General features: G+C 40.5%; 1 long non-coding RNA gene across 1 annotated transcript; it reads left to right on the top strand.

The window, feature by feature from the left end:
• Positions 1 to 16,025: 16,025 nt before the first annotated feature.
• On the top strand, positions 16,026 to 18,249 carry LOC143685178 (uncharacterized). Its single transcript, XR_013176451.1, has 3 exons — positions 16,026 to 16,443; positions 16,627 to 16,674; positions 18,079 to 18,249. It is a non-coding gene; the product is annotated as an uncharacterized LOC143685178 (long non-coding RNA).
• Positions 18,250 to 19,627: the final 1,378 nt, after the last annotated feature.

Raw genomic sequence — 19,627 nt, 5'->3', positions numbered from 1 at the left:
ATTTAACCTGGCATGACATTCATATAATCTGCTCATGTAATCTAACTACAGATGAAATGGATCGCATTTTCAATGCAGTCAGGGCCCATGCTGACCAGGTGCATATAACCGACCACACCATGTCAGCAGGGGCCGAGGCAGTGCCAGACCAGCAGCCTGGGTGGGAATATCAGGTTGACGCTCCAGTGGGGAGGAACGGGTGGACTAGACGGGACAAAATGCTTACATGCCCCATAGCCGGCATGCAGAAAGCTTCAGATAAAGTAATAAATTCCATAAGCTCAGGGAAATTACTCAGGGTCCTGATGAAAACCCGGCCACTTTTCTACACCGGCTCACAGAAGCTCTCTCCCAATATAACCACCTAGACCCTGACTCAGAGGCTGGTAAAACTGTTTTAGCCACACACTTCATATCCCAGTCAACTCCAGATATAAGGTGTAAACTTAGAAAAATTGAGGACGGTCCTCAGGCCCCTATCTGTGACCTGGTAAACACGGCCTTTAAAATTTTTATTACTCATGATGAACTAGAGAAGGCAGAAAAGGAATCCCAGGACCTCCAAAAGGCGAATTTACAAACCCAATCCCTGATTGCGGCTCTGCGGCCCACTTCAATGGAGAAGAAGCCAGCTACGACTAATCTACCACCAGGAAAGTGCTTCAAATGTGGCCTTGACAGACATTGGTCCTGTCAGTGCCCCAATCCTCGACTGCCCAAGGGACCATGGCCTCTCTGTGGTAAAAAGGGACACTGGAAAAGTGACTGCTCCTCGGCACCTGGCCGTGGGGGGCCGTCTTCCCAACCCCTAACCCACTGCTAGCAGTCCTGGGCCTGGCCACTGACTACTGACGACACCCGGCCTCAGGGACCCCAATCACCCTTGTCGAGTCCAGGGTAACAATCAAAGTAGGGGGTAAGTCCACCTCCTTTTTAGTGGACACGGGGGCTACCTTTTCTGTCCTCCCCTCTTACTCAGGTCAACTCCTTCCTTCCCAGGTCACGGTTATGGGCACAAACGGCCATCCTTCGCACCCCTTAACTACTGGACCGCTTACATGTTTAATAGAAGGGTACCCCGTTACACATTCTTTCTTAGTAATGCCTTCTTGCCCCAGCCCACTAATGGGGTGAGATCTTCTTGCCAAATTAGGAGCCTCACTACACTGGATAAAAAACCCTCAAACAAAACGTCATAGCAAGTGCCAAACTATTGTCACTATCCACAACCCCACCCATGCCCCCAAAGAACAATATTTCTGGTGTAATGGGACTCTTACCAAGTGCCTCGACTCCACTGCCCCAGGACCATGCTTCCTGGTTACTATTGTTCCTCAATTGACCCTCTATGGGGAGTCCGAACTAACTTGGCTACTGCCCTCTCCTCACTCAAAAAGGGCTGCCTTTCTTCCTATCCTAGTAGGTGTCAGCCTAACTGCTTCAGTCGCAGCCTCAGCCACAGTGGGAGGGGCGCTGGGACATAGTATTTTAACCTCTCAAATACTTCGAGACTCGACTACAGGTAGCCCTGGGATCGACATCAGAATCCCTCTCCTCTCTACAATGCCAACTCACCTCACTAGCCCAGCTAACTCTTCAAAATTGACGGCCCTTAGACCTCCTGACAGCTGAAAAAGGAGGAACATGTACATTCCTCCAAGAGGAATGCTGCTATTACATCAACGAGTCGGATCTGGTGGAACAAAATATTCAAACCCTAAACAAACTAAGAGACGATCTCTACAACAGAAAACAAGGAACCAACTCTGCCTTAAACTGGTTTTCTTCTCCTCTGGCGACATGGCTCTTCCCACTACTAGGACCAGTTATCCTAATCTGTCTCTTTTTTCTCCTAGCTCCCTGCCTCCTCAACTTCCTTCAGGGATGCATAAAGGAACTATCCTGGGTAGCAGTCAACCAAATGCTCCTGCATCATTATCATCACCTGCCTTCCTCACCAGATTCCTACAGCCAGCCTCCCCACCTCCCTGACCATGACAGTTCCGGCCTATAACCCCACACTGACCCATTACAGCAGGAAGTAGCCAGAAAGATCTTGGTGCCCTATTATCACAAAAAGGCTGAATGTTAGGTCGGGGGAACGGGGAAGGGCACTGAAACTGGAGCTGTGGAGGCTGTGCCACCCCTCCCAACCTGACTTCCGGAACTAATGAACCGCCCCTTCCAGATGTCACCTGACCTCCATCCTTAAAAGCTGCCCGCACCGAAGCCCGCATGCGCACTCACCTCCCTCCATCTTGGGTCTGGTGAGTTCTGCCCGGGAGCGCAGAAATAACTCTCCCCACACTTTAAATTTCCTGGTGTACCTTTCTTCTTTCTCACCCTTTCACCTCCTAAACCTTTCAGACCAGGGCTAAACGCTTTGCTGTGTAGTGTTGGTGGCTCTACTGATGTGGAAGACCATGAATTTGGGGTGGCATCAATCCAAGCAGTTGTGGCATTTCTTTTCTGCAGTGTTCAGCAGCCCAGATATGAGATGGGAAAAGGGAGTAGCTGGTTGATTCAAGGTTAGAGTTTTGCTAATTAGGTGCAGAAGTAGGATGAAGGACAAGGGAACTGTCCTTACAAGAGAGACATTTAAGAAATAAACCATGAGGTTCAGGTGGGTCAAGTTTAGTAACTAACATTTAATGCTTCTCTTAGTAAGGAACAATACTAAGTGTTTAACATAATTTATCTCTAATCCTCACATCAAATGTGTAAGGTGGGCGTCACTACCCCCATTTTATCAGTAGGGAAAATGAAGCTCAGCTGAATAATTTAATGAAGTCAAGAAGGGGTGATAGTTTGAGATTAATTAGAAGGACCAAGGACAAAAGTCCTTAATAAAGTTGAGGAATAATGTTAGTGGGTCAAGAGATTGAGGGAGCAGGAAATTTAGGAGATTATGGGCAGAGTGTAGAAATCTAGAAATGATAAATTCAGAGCTGGGAGGGTTCTGACTGTGGTATTGTCCATAGCGAGATGCATAACAATGAGGCTGTAATAGGATACATTGTCCACACAGAAGTGGCAATCAGCTAAGGTGCAGTAGAAACTGGGGGTGGGGTGGGGTGTGGGGAGGTGGTGTGAGGAGCTGACTGTGTGATGAAGTTACTCACATCTTTGATGATCATGGGGAGGAGGATAGAGCTTCAGAAAATGGCAGTGACACGTAAGTAAGGGTAAAGCATGATTATCTAGATGTCTAGAGCTTCAAAGAGAAGTGAAGGTCTGAAAACAGTTACTGAAAATCTTTCTTCTGGCTCTTTTTTTCTTCCAAGCACAGCACTTTTCTTGCTCACTGCCTCAAATTCTACCCTTTGTTTACTTACTTCAACCGCACAATTTATATACCCCTCACTTCGAACTCTCCCAACCCCATACCTAGTAGCCTCTTTCTTTGGCAAACAAAATTCAGCATGCCACCAACCTCCTCCTCGTAAATGGAGCTCTCCACTTCCTTTGTTTAGCTGAAATCGGAATAATCCTCTCAAAAGCCCCGAGTGGGCTGGAGAGGGGAACTGATGTGCCATTAGGCAAACCTGAGTCCTTTCCCCTCCTGGGGGGATCCTTCCTCCTGTGCTAGGCTGCCCTGGCCTCACATGTTCTGAAAGAGCTCAATCGTGAACTTGAGCTGGTCAAAGTAACTGCTACAGAGATTTTATTATGGTGCCTCTGAAGACACTCCAGTCCATTGCTCAGGCTCTCAGATCAGCTGGGACCCAGGATCTGACCTGTAGGCAGAAACAGCACCAGCAGTCTGCCCAGAATGCCTTTGCTTCATTAGCATCTTCAGACACAATATAAGCCTTTTAGCTCCTGTTAAGTTTGTGATCAATTGAAATGCCGAAGGGTTGACTTTTTCCAAGCTCACTGCTAGTGATTCCTTTGTTCCCATGTAGTTCATCATAGCTTAATGCGGGGCTGTGATTACTTTCTTTTGGTCCATGTCTAGCATTACAACCTGTTTGGCTATTTCCCAGTGTGGATTGTCTCATCCCAAATATCAATTCTTTCTCCCAGCTTTGTATTATACTTTTTCAAATAAGGTGAGACTGCTTTCTCCAGCTTCAGCTAAGCTATTGAGATGCATCTAAACAGGACAGGATGAAAGACGAAGGTCCCTGGCACACCTTTGTAGAACCCTGCAGGTTGGCATCAACAACTCTATCACTACTCCTGGCCTAGGGCTGTTTAGCAGCTATGGAGCCACGCAATTTTAGGCGTTCATATGTATATCCAGAGATACTTTGTCAAATCCTTTGTTAAATTCAATATCTGCCCTTTCTATGAAATTTCTTGAATTTATGAATATAAAACTCTTTAAAAAAAGAAATGAAAATGCAATTAACAATGGAAGGCCTTATGTTCGAGGGCTTGGTGGTTATCAAGTGTTCTGTCGTGCTCAAGTATAGCTCCTCTTGATTCCTCGCCAATGGCTTAATATTATTTTAGAATTTTGTCTGGTATAAATGGCAATTTTGATGTAGCTTTTCAGAATCCACACTTGTTCTCCATGGTTGGCTCTTTTATTTAGGCAAAAGAAGCTCTGTTTTGAAAATACAACAAATTTTTAAAATGAGAAGTTTCGGAGGAGCTGATGAGACAAAGCTGTTATGGTTTTTGTTTTCCGCAAAAGGATACATCATAGATGTAATAAAATAGCATTGTTTTCCTGTCCTTATATATGTCCAATTTTATGATTTAGAATCTAGTCTAAGAGCAAAGCCTTCTCTTCTACTGATTTAGAAGGACCTGTGAAGGTGTGTGATTTTTACTGGTCTCACTAGTTTTCCATAAGACAGAAAACTAGAATTCTATATTTATCATTGGATCCATACCATAAGAATTACTTAAGGTTTCTGTTTTTAGAGATTAAGTAAGAAGTTAATGGAAACAGTTCAGCCCTATTTTTAAAGAATATGCTAGGCGCAAGATGCTTCCTATCAGCAACTGAATACATAAATAAAATATCTCATTTTTAATTGAATAGCTGAAACCATGCCAGTGTGTGAAAGACAGCGTTATAAACTGTTACGAAATACAAGGTTGCATTAAGCAGGATGGAAACAGGAGACAATTGCTGCATGTATTTGAAAAAAGAAAATAAATATGGAGTCAAATATTTATGCTTTGTATAAAAATATACTTGACAGTTTTAAATTTTTTTGGGTGAGATTTTTCTATTAGTAGTGATAAGTTGACCTGAACACTTTTCTTCCTTGTCAATGATTATTGTGATCAAACACTGGCTTACAACCTGTTCAAAGGTGAAGATAAGGCATTCTTTTTTTTTTTTTCCTAAAAAGGGGGATGTGTAAGAATAACCTCTAGGATAAACTCTGGACTCTGTTTAAAACCTCTCAACCACTGACACTTTATTCTGTCTCATTTTTCTCTTTCCCCTTTCAGTCGAGAAGCTTTTCCCAATCCCTGGATGCTGAGTCCCAGCTCATTCTAAGATATCTGTCCCACATTGCCAGGGAGGTATACACCCCTGGGAGTCATGTCCCACGTAGAGGGGGGAGGGCAGTGAGCTTGCTTGCCGTGTTGGCTGAGCGAGAGAGAGGCCACATCTAAGCATCAAAAGAGGTTCTCTCAGGGTGACTCGTAAGCCTAATTTTAAGCAGGTTTAGCCTTAAATTAAGGCATTCTTAAATTGACATTAATAATATTATTATATCTCATATTTTATAGCATTTTACCTCTTTAAAAATGGCTTATTGCATCTATTATTTTACCTTTAATACACCTTAAAGTATTATACAGAGAAGTAGAAATGGATACAGTATAGATAACTTTTGGGCCACAACTTGGGTAGGCAATATTGCCTAAAAGTTGAGAAACTCAAGTGTTAAAGAGAGTAGTAGCATTAATTGGTATAGGATGGAAATACTAGTTAACATGAAATAGCATTTTCAAATGCATTTATATAAAAAAGGAGACAGTTAAAGGAGAAGCGAAAAAAAAAGATCTTGTTGAGAAATGTAGATACTGGGGAGTTGAGAGAGATCCAAAGGTGTGTTAGAAGAAATGTTCTTTTAACTGTCACTTGTCTATTGTGCTTAACGCAGTATTTTTAGTTTGATTAGGAGTTAGTTTAGTCCATTTCTTGTCTGATAAACTAAGTGTTCATTCCTTTTTCTTTTTTGCCTCCCCCAAACTAAAGTGTTTATTCCTTTTTCTTCTTTGCCTCCCCAAGGCGACATGTTCTAATCTAATCTCAGTCTTCGTAAAGCAGAAGTAAATCATCCCTTGACATGTAGGTCCTGCTTTGAGTCACTTTCCAATCACTAACAGAAAAGCTTCTCTATTGAGCTTCCTACGTTCGACATCTAATTCCTCCCCTTCCATTTTGTCCTCAAGAGATTGAGATGGGCATTCTTTCTGCATAACTTCACTGGAATAAGTTCTAAAAGATCACCAAATTGGCAAATCCAGAGATACTCATCAGTTCTTGAATTGCTTGCTTGCATCATGGCACTTGATATCATCATGCATTCTTCTAATTTTTCTCCCAATATTTCTGTCATTGTTTTCATTTTTCTTTACCTATTTCTCAGTTCATCTTTCATAACTTCCTTTTCCTCTCCCACTCTTTAAATATTGTGAATTGCATTCATTCCTTTTTCTTTTCATTCACTGTATTTTCTTCAAGCCCACCCATTCCTATCCTTTGATTTATTTATCCCTCATTTGCTGATTGCTCCTTAATCTGTAACTCCACCATTCATGCATTTTAACCAGGGACAGTTCTACATTTCAGACTCCCTGGAGAGCACCTCCATAAAACCAACAAAGCAAGCAGACACTCCGCTGTGGCCCAGGGCCAACCCTCTGGTTAAGGGCACTGACTTCTCACACTCCCACCAGTGCTCTGGCGTGGGCCTCCCTCACCCTTTTCCTTGTGTTGTCACCATGCTTTGTGGCTGCTTCCTTCAAACGATCTCTGGTATCGATCCCCTCTTCTCCTTCATCTTTTTCTTTGCTTTAATCCAGAATCTATTTCAGAGTGGATTAATATAATTTTATATTCCTGTCCTTAAAACTGCTGCTCATTTAAGTCTCCTTTCCTTCATTCTTAAAAAAATCCATCCCTATCCTGGAGGTTATTCTTATGCATTAAGTAGATATCACCTTGTTGTTCAAGATGTACTGGAGAGGCTGGAGGGAACTGCCTGAAAATGTAGAGCTGTGTTCCAGTAGCCATGTTTCTTGATGATGATTGAACAATGATATAGCTTTCACAATGAGACTCTGTGAATGTGAAAACCTTGTGTCTGATGCTCCTTTTAGCTACTATATTAACAGAAGAGTAGAACATATGGAATAAAAATAAATAATAGGGGGGAACAAATGTTAAAATAAATTTAGTTTGAAATGCTAGTGGTAAATGAAAGCGAGGGGTAAGGGGTATGGTATGTACAATCTTTTTTTTCTGTATTATCATTTTATTTCTTTTTCTGTTGTCTTTTTATTTCTTTTTCTAAATCGATGCAAATGTTCTAAGAAATGATGAATATGCAACTATGTGATGATATTAAGAATTACTGATTGTTATGTAGAATGGAATGATATCTTAATGTTTTGTTTGTTAATTTTTTTAATTAATAAAAAAAGTTAAAAAAAAATCCATCCTTCCATTGCCACCCAAAGGATTTTTTTAATGTAAATTGAATAATTTCAATCCTCTTCTTCAAACCTTTAACAGACTCCTCACTGTTTCCAGGATGAAGTCAAATTCTGGCCTGATACTCAGACGATTTGACATCAGGTTCCTATCCACGCAAGTCCTGGATCTCTTGTCAGAGAACACAACCGTGGTTTTTCAACAGCGTCTGTGTTGTCCCGCCAGACTCTTCCCGCAGTCCCTGATGCCCCTTGCTCCTTTCGTTTTTCTTTCATAGTCAAGGAACTACTCAGACTTCAGGAAATCCTTCAGGCCGCTGGCCACTCCCCACCCGTCCCCAAGGCTGAGTGAGGGGCTCCCTGCCCCTGCTCCACACCACCAGGACACAGGTAGCCTTCGGGTGTCCTACACATTTCTTCCACCAGAAGATGCTAAGACAAGACTTCTGTTTTGTGGTTCTGTGTCAGAAGTATGGGGCATGCTGCCTGCCATGTAGAAGAAGTGTCGAGTAAATCCTCATTGATCGAGTTGAATATTATGGGAGATTAATTATTGGGGACATTTTATATGAAATTTTATTAACTTTTATATTAACTTCTTTGTAACATATTTTATAATATAACATTTTATATTAAATAAAATAATATTTTAAAATTATATATAGAAGAATTTTACTTTCCAAATGATTTGGAAATCCTAAACCTATTTTTTAAAGCAACCCTATGTGCCTGGCATGCCCTGTTGTTAACTTTTTTCATCCTCAAAACAACAAACACGGTATGGTCTGTAAAAAAAAATCATTTTATCTCTGAGGACACTGAGACAAAGAACTTTGATTTGGCCGAGAGTGCACAGTTACGCAGAGGTGGAGGGAGTTAAATGCATGCCTTTTGTCTCCAAGGCCTGAGCTCTTCTCCCCAGTTTCCCTCCATAAGACTACCTCAGGTTCTTGTCCAGTGATGCCTTCCAGCCCTCACCTGGGCTGCTTCCTCAGCCCAGTCGGTAGCGCTGAGCCGCCGAGGGCGGGGCGGGGGGTGGGCCGGGGGTGAGTTGGGGGGAAGGTCCCGGGGAGCTGGCAGGAGGCTGCGGGAAGCCCCCGAGGGACGGGCACGCATGCACCGGTCTCCCACAGCTGGGGCGGGCACGCAGCGGTCTCCCACGGCTGCCTTTCCCCTTCCGTTCTGCGAAGTAAAGAAATAATTTTGGCCGAATATTTAAAAAAATGTGTCGCAAATGAAAAGAAAGTGCTCTTTTTGAAACTTGTAGTACGGACGTGTTGAGTGTTTGTTAAAGAAAGAAGATAAGGTTAATCATGGAAGCTGAGATGATCCTTTTAGTTATTACAACTTGCAGCCTGGTTAATTTGACCTCACCTCCAACCTTGCAATAGCTGACGAAAGAGAGGCTAGAATTTGAGCACCTTTTCTGCAGCTCGGCTACAATTTTGGTAATGAGGTGGGGGTGGGGAGATATTTAATGAAACGCCTGTTATTTTCAAAAGAGAATTTTTTAAGGACACTGCGTTTCCAGTTTTGTTGATATGGAGAGAGAAAGGAGTACATTTTTAAAAATACTAGAATGAAATGAAATATTCTTACATATTTATTATATCTATGATCCCACTAGTAATTAGCTGGTTTGTTTCATTTAAAAAAAAAAATAGCAGTTTCTAAACCAGGAATAACAAATAAGTGAGCATATATAAGTTTGGAATAATTTATCTACTACTTTATTATTATTATTGTTTACTATAAATTAGGCATAAATTGGGATGCTATACAACTTACAAATGGTTTAAATTTCTAATTTTTGCTTTGGCTTTGGACATGAAAAGCTTATGACTTCAGTTGCGGAAATTTTATCATAGCATTGCATAAAATAAGAGAAGTGAACCCTAGGACAGGTGGGTACGTAATAACCCTTACATTTACTGTGAGTGATTCAAGCATTCCATGTAATTACTTTGCACAAGAGGAGGGCCTGTGCGGTTGCCACAGGCTCTCCCTAAATGTCAGTTGAACTGAATCACTACACCCAAGTTGGATGCATAGTACAGTCTTTTCACTTGTCACTGCAATGAGAAGTCATAGTTGAATGTCATAATTACTATAATATTCGCTTACAGGGAAAGTGTTGTTTTTCTCGAACATTATTACATCGGAGATTTTGATTTCCTGAGACAAAAACAAGGAGTAACTTTCTCATCTACCAGTACCAAAAGTAATTAGACCTAATACAAGCCACATTCATTTGTAAATAAACTGGTTTAATTAGCAACCAAACTCTTACTGTATTTGTTTCAAATAGTAGAAAGCACAATCATTAAAATATTGTGAAAAGAAGCTATGCATAGATTGCATAATATTCTTTGGGATTTTAAAGTAATACCAGTAAGTCTTTGGCTTGTCATTGGTTAATAATGAAGAACATTTCCAAAAGAAAAAAAAAAAAGATACTAATGGTACTAAAAGTTAGCTAAACTCCCTTTCACCCTACCCCATCCAAAGCTTGGCTTCCAGATGTTATTCCATATTTATTTTGCAATGTTTATTATGACAGTCTAGTCATTTATGTCTTAAAGATACATTGCTCAGTCTATATATATATATATATATATATATATAGAGAGAGAGAGAGAGAGAGAGAGAGGGAGAGAGAGCTTCTTGAATAAAGGCAATTTACCTTGAGTATGAGTTAAGCTACACAGAACTAGAAAGAATGGGTGGCTATTTTCCTCTAGAGTGCTCTCCATCATTATTCCTTTCATTGTGAGCACTCTGTTTTGTTTGCTTTTTCTTTTGTTTTGTTTTCTTTTGTTGGATTTTTAATTTCTTTTTTGGTCAGGTAAGGTTTTGCATGATTTCTCTGTGAAAATGAGCTGAGCTCCTGGAGCGTTTACCCCGCCCAGGAAATGAGGAAATCTGAGGCAGAGTCCTGACTGGGTCTTCGCATTTGCTGGCAAGTCTGGCTCCTGACAAGGGTGGAACTGGAGCTTTTCCCATGGCACCTAAGAGAAAGAGGGATTAGGTGGTGTCCCGGTCTGAATCTGTGGTGGACCCCAGAAAAGCCATGCCCTTTGATCCTCATTCAATATTGCTGGGTGGGAGCATTTTGATTGTTTCCATGAAGATGTGACCCACCCAACTGTGGGTGGTAACTTTTATTTAGATGATTTCCATGGAGGTGTGTCTCTACCCACTGAAGGTGGAGTTACTTGCTGGAATCCTTTAAAAGAGGAAACATTTTGGAGAGAGTCCCTTTTTTTGGGAGAACCATGAGAAAGCCAGCAGCTGCCGCCATGTTCGCCATGTGTCCTTCCAGCTGAGAGAGAAACGTTGAACATCTTCGGCCTTCTTGAACCAAGGTATCTTTCCCTGAATGCCTTAGATTGGACATTTCTATAGATTTGTTTTAATTGGGACATTTTCTCGGCCTTAGAACTGTAAACTAGCAACTTATTAAATTCTCCTTGTTAAAAGCCATTCCGTTTCTGGTATATTGCATTCCAGCAGCTAGCAAACTAGAACAGGTGGTTTTTGTTATGGTCACAGGTACTTCACAGAGCAGGCTTAAGACTGGCTAGCAGGCGAGGGGGGAGGCCAGGAGGATCTCGGTGCTGAAAGATTTTGCTATCCTTTTCTGTTATGTATTGCAAAATAAAACAATATTAGACTGCTAAATCAGTATAAGACACCTCAATGAAGTTCTCATTTTTCCCATTGTTACTGCATTTGTGTCAATTTTGTAATGTTGAACAGTGCTTAAAAATTTGTTTTCTCATATAAAACAGTATATATTTTTTCAAAAAATGTTTTCCTTACCTCTGTTTTGCTGAATCCCTTGTTGTGAGCTGAGTTTTTCTGTTGGAAAATCCAGCCCTGGTCTGCGGGAATGCAGGCCTAGGGTGTTGCAAAATCAAAGCTGGGAAGGCGCTATCTGGGAGAAGATGGGGGAGATGCTGAGGACAGTTTTGGATTAGAACTGGTGAGGCATCTTCAGTGCCATAATGCAACATTTTGCAATAAGATTGTAGCTTCCTGTTACACAGTAGGTTATATAGGCACGTAGTGGTTTGCAGCTGTGCATATCCCAGAAAAACATGTTAAATTTAATATGGTGGTATGTAGGACCTTTTGATGAAGTTACTTTAGTTAAGAAGGTGTGGCCCACCTCAGTCAGGGTGGTTCTTAAAACTATTACCAGAATCCTAATTGTCCTAATAAGCAGAGTGAAATTCAGAGAGAGAGAGAGAAAGCCAGTCACAGAGGAAGCAGCCAGAAGCTGAAATCAGTGGAACCCAGAAGAGACTGCCAGGTGCCCTGCCATGTGCCAAGCTGAGGACCAAGGACAGGGCAGCCAGGAACGCCAGGCTTCGGGGAGAGAGCAGCCCTTCCATGACGCCTTCACTTGGCCTTTCTCTTAGGCTCAGAAGCATAAGCCACTGGATTCCTGTTGTTTAAGCTGAATTGTTGCAGGTATTGGCTTGGGCAGCCTAGGAAACTACAAAAGGGATTCCACTTTTCATTATTTTCCTCAACTTTAGCATTATTTTGTTTCTATTCTTTAAGAAGTGATTTGGAAAGGACTTTGTTTTCTGAAGTGTTTTTCTCAATTCAGGTTTAACTTCATGTTTGAGTATTGTTCTAGTTTGCTAGCTGCCGGAATGCAACACACCAGAGATGGATTGGCTTTTAATAAAAGGGGATTTATTTTGTTAGTTCTTCAGAGGAAAGGCAGCTAACTTCTACCTGAAGTTCTTTCTTACATGGGAAGGCACAGGGTAATCTCTGCTGGCCTTCTCTCCAGGCCTCTGGGTTCCAACAGCTTTCCCCAGGGTGATTCCTTTCTGCATCTCCAAAGGCCTGGGCTGAGCTGTGAGTGCTGAGGTGAGGAATGCCAAGTTGCTTGGGCTGTGCTACCTTGCGGTCTCTCATTTAAGCACCAGCCAATTAAGTCAAACGTCATTCATTGCAGCAGGCACGCCTCCCAGCCGACTGCAGATGTAATCAGCAACAGATGAAGTTCACATGCTGTTCTAGTTTGCTCGCTGCCAGAATGCAATATACCAGAAATGGAATGGCTTTTTAAAAGAGGGAATTTAATGAGTTACTAGTTTACAGTTCTAAGGCTGAGAAAATGTCCCAGTTAAAGCAAGTCTATAGAAATGTCCAATCTAAGGCATCCAGGGAAAGATACCTTGGTTCAAGAAGGCCGATGAAGTTCAGGGTCTCTCTCTCTCATCTGAGAAGGCACATGGTGAACACAGTCATGGTTTCTCTCTCAGCTGGAAGGGCACATGGCGAGCAAGGCATCATCTGCTAGCTTCTTCTCCTGGCTTCCTGTTTCATGAAGCTCCCTGGGAGATGTTTTCCTTTTTCATCCCCAAAGGTCTCTGGCTGGTGGACTCTCTGCTTCTTGTGGCTTCTCATTCTGCTCTGCTCTCTCTGAATCTCTCATTCTCCAAAATATTTCCTCCTTTATAGGACTCCAATAAACCAATCAAGATCTACCCAAATGGGTGGAGACATGTCATCCCTTAATCCAGTTTAACAACCATTCTTGACTAAATCACATCATCTAGGAAAATGATCTGATTACAGTTTCAAACATACAGTATTGAATAGAGAGTATTCTACCTTTACGAAATGATATTTTGATTAAAACATGGCTTTTCTAGGGGGCATACTTCCTTTCAAACCAGCACACATGCCATTGGCTCATGTCTACAGCAACAAAACTAGGTGCCTTCAACTGGCCAAGTTGACAACTGAATCTAATTACCACAAGTATTATATAGACTTTTGTGTGATATAAGGAAATGTAGGGCCACCTGTCCCTTTTTCTTTAAGGATCTGAAATAACCTTCTGCCCTCTGAAGGGACACATTGGCGAACACCTGGCCTGTGGTGAGACTTTGTACCTGGCTGCTTCTCCAGTTGAAATGTTACTGAAAAAGTATTGTTTTTAATATATAAGATAAAGACGTTTTCTCTCAATGTTATAATTAAAGCACTTTTGTGCTCTTTACACAGATGTACTTAAATAACATCACACTTTCATTCTTTCTGGAGATATTTTTAGTATCAAAAACATAAAAAGTTATATAATTATAAAAGCAAAAAGGTGTTTTCTTATCATTTTTAAAGAATGGAAAACATCCACAGTATTTACTGTGGATGCCAGGGTTAGCATATCAACTATTACAAAATAACCTAAGGTCTTTAAGCTCTGCCTAAAGGTAGAGAAAATTGTAGGAGAATATTTATGTTGGTCTGTGCAGATGACAAGGGCTGAGGCTAATTGGGCAGCTCCGTTGGCCCCTCAGAGGTCTGAGGAAGGAAAACTAACCATGGAATTTCAGAAAGGGAAGTTCTTAAAAATTAACTTCAGAGAAGGTTCTTTCTTTGCTAATAGATACACTATGAGGGTGGCAGAATCTCTATATTGATTACTTGTTTATATAAGTAGTATCTTCTTAACGGCAGCTCTATGGGTGGTTTTATAATAACGTCCTAACATGAGTATATGAAACCTGAATGAGGCAAGTGATGCTTTTCTACTGTAACTTCTCTTTAAGTTTAATACATTTTAGTTATTCTTTGTCCATTTATCCATGATCTACTGGATTGGTTATTTTGGGGACTAGAAAGGGTGGAGGCAAGGAACCTTATACAGGTTCTAAATCTCAAATTCCTTAGGTCTGTAGAAATGTCTCTGACCAAACAATTTATTTTGATGATTGTGGACAAGAAAATTTTCATAATCAACTTAGAAAATCTTCATATTCTGCACATTCTGATGACTGATTACTTTCTGTTAAAAATATTGTATCAGATGGATATACAAATTAAGCTCTGTTCTATTGATGTTTTCACATGTTGCTTATTAGTTTATGCTTCAGATATTCCATAGTCAGCAGGTTGAAATATTGGTTTACCACAATGATTCATTCTTCTCTTTTTTTTTTTTTTTTTGCATGGACAGGCACCAAGAATTGAACTTGGGTCTGGCATGGCAGGTGAGGACTCTGCCTGCTGAGCCACCGTGGTCCACCCCATTTTTCTCCTTTTTAACTGAAAGCTCCAGCATTTAAAAGGAGACTAGGATGACATCATGTAAGCCAGATTTTATTTGAATGAAACTGATTCACATTCCTAAACTGCTTATCTGTGTTTCTTTGGAATCCTAAATTATTTTCACTTCTGTTTTGGATAAATGAAAATCTATTTTCCTGTAGCATTTGGTCTTTTTTCTGAAGTGAGTTATAAACATTTTCTACTATAGGGGAAAAAATCAGTAGGGGTGAGTTGATAAATAGGATCCCCTTCTGAACAGTTAACATGAGAGGAAAATCCCTTGGATTCTAAATACAGTGTTTCTATTTTTGTTTTCCTAGTTTTGTTTAACATACTATTTGAAGTGCAAAATAATATTCTTTCCATAGCTTTATATAAAAAAACAGAGGAACTAACTAAACCAGTTCTTCTCTAATGCATTCTCAAATTAATTTCTAAATCATTAGGTAGAGGTTGCTTTTTTTTCATCCCAAGCTAATCAATCAAAAACCACAAACAAGAAAAATATGGACGCAAACAGGGAAAGAGGCCAAAACCAGGAGGGATTGGCATTGCTGCCACCGAGAACCCAGTACCTGAAAAAGGAGCACTGCTTTGTTTTTGTGTTTTTATCATGACATTCTGGGGTGCACAGTAGTCACCGAGTAGTTAAAAAGATGAAAATAAGGTGCGCCGATTTGAAAGGATGTATGTGCCCTAGAAAAGCCATTGTTAATCCTAATCCCATTTTGTAAAGGCAGCCGTTTCTTCTAACCTTTATTCAGTATTGTATGTTTGAAACTGTAATTAGATCATCTCCCTGGAGATGTGACTCACTCAAGAGTGGTTGTTAAGATGAATTAGGTGGAGATGGGTCTCCACCCATTCTACGTGGGTCTTGATTTTACTGGAATCCTATAAAAGTGGAAACATTTTGGAGAAAAAGGAGATTCTGAGAGAGCGGAACGACATAGCCACGAGAAGCAGAGAGTCCACGAGCCAGCGACCTTTGGAGATGAAGAAGGAAAATGCCTCCCAGGGAACTTCATGAAATAGGAAGCCAGGAGAGAAAGCTAGCAGATGACGCTGTGTTTACCATTTGCCTTTCTAGATGAGAGAGGAACCCTGACTGTGTTCACCATGTGCCTTCTCACTTGGGAGAGGAACCCTAAACTTCATCAGCCTTCTTGAACCAAGGTATCTTTCCTGGATGACTTAGATTGAACATTTCTATAGAGTTGTTTTAATTGGGACATTTTCTTGGCCTGAAAACTATAAACTAGAAACTTATGAAATTCCGCTTTCTAAAAGCCATTCCGTTTCTGGTATATTGTATTCTGGCAGCTGGCAAACTAGAACATAAAGTCTTCATTCATTGTGAGATCAGAATCCTTTCTGTTCCCCCCTGTTTTCAAACATTCTGGAGGGTGACTGCACTGTCGCAGAATTTCCTTCCTCTTAGGAGATGGGGAACAACCAAGAACGTGGATGGCCTGGAGGCCGTGCAGGGGCCATCGGCTGACTCAGAATTGTCGCTGCTACAGATTTCAGGCTCGGAAGTAACTTATTTTATTGTGTTTGGGGTAACACAGAATTTACAAAGTGAAGGTGTACTTCTAATCTGTCATGACATAGTGCCAATGCCAACAGCTATGGAAAAATATGCCAGAAGAAGAGAGTGCAGTCCCTGTTTTCAAGTCTGTGGCTGCCTCAGGAGTCAGTACTCCCATTAGCCCCTTCCTGGGAAGAGAGCAGGTAATTTCCTCCAAGAATCAAGTCTCTAGTAAGGGCAGCAGTGTGAGGGATGGGAAAGGGAAGCCAATCTGTTGCTGTAGCTAGTATCTGGCTAGCAACACTAACTTTTTATTTTTATTCTGCTTTACAATTGCAAGGTGTTTATAAATACATTATATTATTTTGTTGGTTTTTTTTCTTTAGGGGAGGGTGCATGGTCAGGGAATCGAACCTGGGTCTCCTGCATGAAAGGTGAATATTCTACCACTGAACTGCCCGTGCACCCCTACATTATATTATTTGGGCTCTTATTATAAAGGTAGCTGCTTCTAAAATTGTTAGAGTTGTTAAATTGGCTGAAACAAATCTAATTTGCTTGAAATCTATTTGTGATGGAAATTAAATAAGAATAATGAAAATTAAAACTGATAATAAAAAAAACTAGTTAGACCTCAATGAGCTAGGAAACATTGTAATTAGTTATTATTCAACCTTGTTCAAAACTTTTTATAATAAACAATTTTCATTGCACACACTGTAGATATAAAAGACTAAGACATTTTTACAAGCTGTTTATATATTAGATTATTTTATGGTCTTGTACTCTGTCTCCTAAAATTATCATATTGCCAACTTTCCAGTTAATGGAATATTCCGATTAGTTGAGGTTGTGCTATAATTGTTTTAATGACTATGAATAAAAAATGGCTACGATTTCCTTCCTTGCTTTCTTCTCTTCCTTCCTTCCTTTTTACAGCCTTCCTTCCTTTTTTTTTTGTTGACAGGGCTGTATGTGTAAGAATTAGTTCTTAATTCAGCCTTTGAATTAGTTGACAGGGATGTGTGTGTAAGAAAAAGCATGTGACACTTAAAATCCTGTATTGAATGCCTCAAGTAGCTGGGAGAAAGCGAGGCATCATCTAAATGAAGTAGTTTGGCAGTTCCAATAGTGAAGAAGTTCTGTTGGTATTTTTTCCTGGATCATTGCAGTTCTCCACAAAGAAGATAATGCTGGCAAATACCCTGTTCTACCAAAGTAGAAATCATACGCTGCTCCCCAATAATAAAGGACTACAGCAACTCAGGCCTTTCCTTAGGAGCTATACCTATCCAAACTTTGGTTTTTCTCTGGCGGTATATAATTCTTGTTTCCTCTTTTCCCGTCTTCCCTCTCAACTCACTTCTCTCCATCCACTTCCACACGGGCTTTCTAGAATTTACTTGCACATGCACATTCACACACTCATAGTCGCATTTTGAGTTCAGTTCAGGGTTGTCTTTTTCTAAATTGAGGTCTCTGTGATTTTACTTCTTCTTAAATATTGCATGTCATGGGCAATTTTGGATATGACTTCTAGGCCCCTTGTTACTGGTTGTGTGACTTTTGGCACTCCTCTATATTTCAGTTTCCTCATTTATAAAACAAGCTTATTAACACCTCCCATAGGGGATAATTACACCATGTAATTTAGTCAAAGGATAAGTGGCTAGCAAAAAAGAGGTATAGACATTTTATTTTCTCTTTTTCTAAAATATATCAAAATATAATAAAGTGAGAATACATCTGCTAAGTTATTGAGATGAAATGTTTTGGCTTGAAATGGGTAAAGCTTCCATTTATTCAATCAACAGCTTTATTTAATCTTATTCTTTCAGTGAATGGATTCCAGGTGAACCATTATTTGCACTGCAGTAAGGAACAACTTGTTTGTAAAAATCAGCCTTAGAAAGAGACTCCCCATCTCATCCCACCAATTTGCTCATGAGTATTTGCAATTTTGTTGAAAAAGACCTAGCCATGACTTCTGCTATTAAAATACATCCATGCGAGAGAGGCAGTGTCTTTATGCCCATTTATTTTGCATACTTTAAAAAATAGATAATTTCTTACGTTTAAGAGGATCCAAGTCAAAACTGTTACTTGCTGACTATTACTGTAATTACTATTTATCTCATTTCTGTGATTTTCACAAACATGCTTATTCACATGTGCACTTACATAGATATTATCATATATCATGAGTCATGAAATCAAATTGATTTATATGTGTGACTTATGGAGTTAGTCATTACTTTTTAACTGTATTTATTTTATATTGAATAGTTTTTTGAGTGGAGAAGCTTTTAATTCTCATGACACCCTTGCAAGATGGATATTGCCATTTCCATTTTCCAGAGTCGGAATGGAGACGCTGAGAGGCCAGACAACTTGCCTAAGGTCACACAACTTACAACTGCTTAGTCACAGAACCAGGCTGTTAACTCAGGGTTAGCCATCTCTCTCTAGTTATGGTGCACGTCCCACTTTCTTTGCTGTCTCCCGATGTGAGAATCAGCCTCTAATCTAGGCATTAGCTAAATATGTGAATAGCTAATTCATTCTTAATCATTTCAATGTTTAATAATCACTAATGTGAACAACTTTTAATTCAATAACAACTGAGCTGCAGAGATCCTAATCTGCATCCTCTGGGAGTCTACACATTTTCCCTTTGTGGAGAAGCAGGTTTGGTGAGTCCAAAGAATGTGGTTGGTAACGAGGACCCACTGGATGCATCATCCTGAAGAGACAGAAGTGTTAAATATTCCCCTGTCTGTGACCACAGAGACCACCTCCAGCCCAACTTTCTCCTGTTGGACATGAGAAATGGGGCTAAGAGCAGTCAAGCGATTTGCCAATGGTTACACACTGGGACTAGATCCCAACTCTTCCGACTCGTAGAGTTGGAGTCTTTCTGCTGAATTACACTGCCTCCCTGGCCCAGAAGGCAGATCTGGAGGCAGGACACGGGCATGGGTCATATGTGGGCAGATATATGTTGCTTCAGTCTCTCGATTCCATCTTCATGTCTCCTCTACCTACCATCTCTTCTCATTAACTCGGTACCAGGTCTTAGAGACAGATTCAGAGCAGAAAGTTCGGAAAGTTAATGCCTTCTGGGAAAGTGCTGGCACTTTACCAGAATTTGCTCAAGAGTCTTTGCTCAAACTTGAGAAGGCAGGTAGTTTGAAGTTTGGAATGATTCCATGTGCCTAAATACTAATTACAGGTAGTATGCAACCATACTGCCTGTAGCCATACAAGGAGCATTACCTTTGTCTTCACTTATCTTTCATCCAGTGAATGAAGATGAATGTTAGTTTGCATTTCTTTCTCTTTTATAACAACTCTGCTTTTATTTAAGTGGTGTATCAAGGATTTGGA

The sequence above is a fragment of the Tamandua tetradactyla genome, chromosome 5 (genome assembly GCF_023851605.1).
Source record: "Tamandua tetradactyla isolate mTamTet1 chromosome 5, mTamTet1.pri, whole genome shotgun sequence".
Lineage (NCBI taxonomy): Eukaryota > Metazoa > Chordata > Mammalia > Pilosa > Myrmecophagidae > Tamandua > Tamandua tetradactyla.
This window is presented reverse-complemented; position numbering and strand designations above follow the sequence as displayed.